The sequence below is a fragment of the Dermacentor albipictus genome, chromosome 3 (genome assembly GCF_038994185.2).
Source record: "Dermacentor albipictus isolate Rhodes 1998 colony chromosome 3, USDA_Dalb.pri_finalv2, whole genome shotgun sequence".
Classification (NCBI taxonomy): Eukaryota; Metazoa; Arthropoda; class Arachnida; order Ixodida; family Ixodidae; genus Dermacentor; species Dermacentor albipictus.
The window spans coordinates 89,121,648-89,124,785 of record NC_091823.1 but is presented as its reverse complement, the minus strand read 5'-3'; the positions used below and the strand labels follow the sequence as shown (position 1 = coordinate 89,124,785).

Here is a 3,138-nt window from a genome sequence, read left to right as displayed (position 1 = left end):
GATCCAGAGTGTCCAGTATGTGAGGTTGTCACAGGAGCCGAGCACTATGTTGAGTTAGCGAAATGAAGCACGTTGTGGAAACGCCTGATGAAAAATGATGGTGTAACTTCGCTGTGTCGACTATAGCGTGGCACGGGATAAACGTGCTGCGCGTGGTGCGTGCGCTGCCTTTGCGCGACGCGTAATGGTGTGCGACGCACACAGGAAGAAACTGGAAATGTTTGATAAAATGCCCGTGTTTATTGCGCAAAATTAGGACACCGGTCAAGATTTATATCATGCAAAAGGCTCACAGTAAAATTCTTAAAACATTGCACGCACGCCTGAACAGTCATGCTATACAAAAATATCACTTTACATTATCGCTACATCGTGCCAGTCCCACCGGAAACGCCATGGTTCAGCAAGCGAATTTTCGGTCGGACTTTAGGGGCTTCAAGGGCAGCAGACCTCCCAGGTTGAGAAGAGGAACGCTCAGGAGTCGTGGAATGTTCCACAACTGGAAGCATGATAGCAGATGGTGTCACAGGTGCAGCATTGAGGTCAGCTCCCGTAGTCATGGTCAGTGGGGCCCTAGTAGCCAGAAGAGTTGGAGCTGCTGTAGAGGGCGGGGTTGAAGTAGTTTCTGCGTTGCTTGCAGTGGCAGTGAAATTAGAGAACCGTGCGGAGGGTGCGCTCGCGGGAAACGTAGAAGCTACAGGATATTTTGGTGCAGACGTGGGCACGAACAATGTATTAGATTCGTTGAAAAGCGGCGTGGGGACGTCAGTACCTGCCGATGTTGCGGTGGTCTTATTTGCCTGCTGCCGATGTACAGGACCAAAAGTTGGCGCGTCCGTCGAAGTAACCAGGGCAGTGAAGGCGTCAGTACGCGGATCCAGGGAAGGTATGGTTGGGGTCGTGGGGTCAACAGTGCTTGTTAAAGTAGTAGTCGATAATGTTCCATGCGCTGCCGCCCCGGTGGTTGCGACTTTGACGGGTAAGGTTGAGTCAGATACCGCTGCTGAGACACTGGTTGTGGACGAGACCTCTTGAGGAATGGAAGCAGGTAGGTCAGTCGACGAGATAGGGAAGGAGTTGGAGCGCAGATTCAGGGGACCTTGAGTGAAGGTTGTATGAACAGTGCTAGTCGGTGTCCTGGGAGATAAAGTAGTACGAGGAGACGTCACAGTGCTTCTTAAAGTGGGCCCCGATACCGCCGCTGTAGTACGTGCAACCCGGACTGCTACATTGCTGTTTGATGAGACTTCAGGGACGGAAGTGGGCATATCGTTTGAAACAATTGTGGTGGATTGTACAGGGAAGGCGTCGGGGCGTGGAGCGCCGAGTGTGCTTACCACTACAGGAGGGAGCGTCGATAGCTTTGTCGTCAGGCGGGAAAGAGCCGTCACCTCGGCCACAGAGCTTGGAACTGCTGTTTCCAGACTGGGCGCAGTGGTCGCATCAGTAACGACTGAAGGACGTGCTGGGACCGAAGTGGTGGTCATCGGCTGATGCGCGAACTTCATGATAGCGCTTGGCTTTTCGTTAACCACTGCGGGGGGCACAGCAAAGGAGTGCTGAAGACTAGTGGCCTTGGTATCTTGGGGAGCGGTGCGGTTCAACGAAACAGACGCGTTCTGTAGGAGGGCCACCACCGGGTTCACAACCTTACCGAAGACGTGACTGAAGGAATTGGCGATATAATAACCGACATGCTGGGTACCGGATGACCCCGAGTTCGACATTGGCGGCGCAGCGGGAACCGTGGCATGAACGGGAACCTTGACGACATGGCACATCGGGGCTGGGACCGGGTCCCCTTTCGATGCAATGGGTGCTGTTGCGGAATGAGTCTCTGCAGAGTGCTGGTGGTTATTGTGCCGATGCCCGTGGACAACTTGGTGCAGGTGAGCGTTGGCGAACTGACCGTGTCCGTGACGTACTACATGCCCATGCGCTTGGTGAACATGACCAGCATGCGAGCCATGGTGCGCCGGCAATGCGTGACTGGAGTGCCCATGAGCCTGGGCTGACATGCTGTAGCCATGATGGCCCTGAAGCTGTGCCGGGTAGCTGGGCACAAAATGGAAGGTTCGTGCTGCAAGATCGTGAGCCTGCACCGCAAGCAGGCATACGGCCAACAGAAAGAGTGACAAGGACCTCATCTTGACCGGGTGACTCAACCTGGGAACACGTAGTAAACAAGATTATGCAATGCATGCACATAATTTACATACGAAAAGAAGCCACTTGGTACAGCGACCGCAAACTAAAAAAAATAGAACAGAAAATCATCGTACCTTTCCGCTGCTTCGATCTTTGCAGGAATGGCGCCTGCAGGGATTTCGCTCACGTTTTATAGCTGGTTTAATGCCACTTACTGGCGCCCTATTGGTCGACCGTAGAGACACTGTGGCGTCATCGGTTTCGAGAATACCGTGAGTCGCTTTATGCTTGTGGAACGTAAAAGCAATTGATAAAATGCGAAGTTCTCGTAGATAAAAGCAGTAGCGTCCCGTGATCAGGCGTCTTCAGAGGTGCTAGGTCACAGCTAAATGTTCACGCGCAACGCCGCAGCGAATTATCATAGTGATTGCTGCTATTACGTTGATTCTTTTTGTGAAATGAAAATAAAAGAGACGTAGTCACCTTATAATGGTGACGGCTACTCCTGTTCGCATAGCGGAACCAACAATATAAATAATATGTCATGTCTTTAGCAATTTTCTTGCATTTTTTCTACAAGTTAAAGAATTTCAGTGCTCCCAATTTTTTTACAATACTTACTACTGTATAACATGCAAAAACGTTTACAATGTTATTACGCTATTATGTTGTTGTTTACCATTTATTCTTATTGCTCTACATATTGTATTTGCTAATGTATTAATTTTCCATGTTCTGTGCGTACTCCTTTCATTATTCTGATGTTTATTTTTTCCCGATTCCATACAAATATGTTAACGTATTTCCCCCCTTACAGAGACTTTGCCTTCTCGAAGGCCTGTAAAGTACATGTAAATAAATAATAAAATATATAAGAAAATGAAAAGAAACCACGTCATAGGGTCACAAATTCACACAGTCATATACACCCATGAACGTATCAATATAAAAGGCAAACGCTAGTTACACCACAATGAGTTTTTAAACAAA

The 3,138-nt window shown here is 49.2% G+C and overlaps 1 long non-coding RNA gene across 1 annotated transcript; it reads right to left on the bottom strand.

Moving 5' to 3' along the window:
• Positions 1–218: 218 nt before the first annotated feature.
• Positions 219–2,420, bottom strand: LOC139057460 (uncharacterized). The gene is made up of 2 exons (XR_011512805.1): positions 2,283–2,420; positions 219–2,166 (listed from the first exon to the last, which is right to left on the bottom strand). It is a non-coding gene; the product is annotated as an uncharacterized lncRNA (long non-coding RNA).
• Between the last annotated feature and the right edge of the window lie 718 nt (positions 2,421–3,138).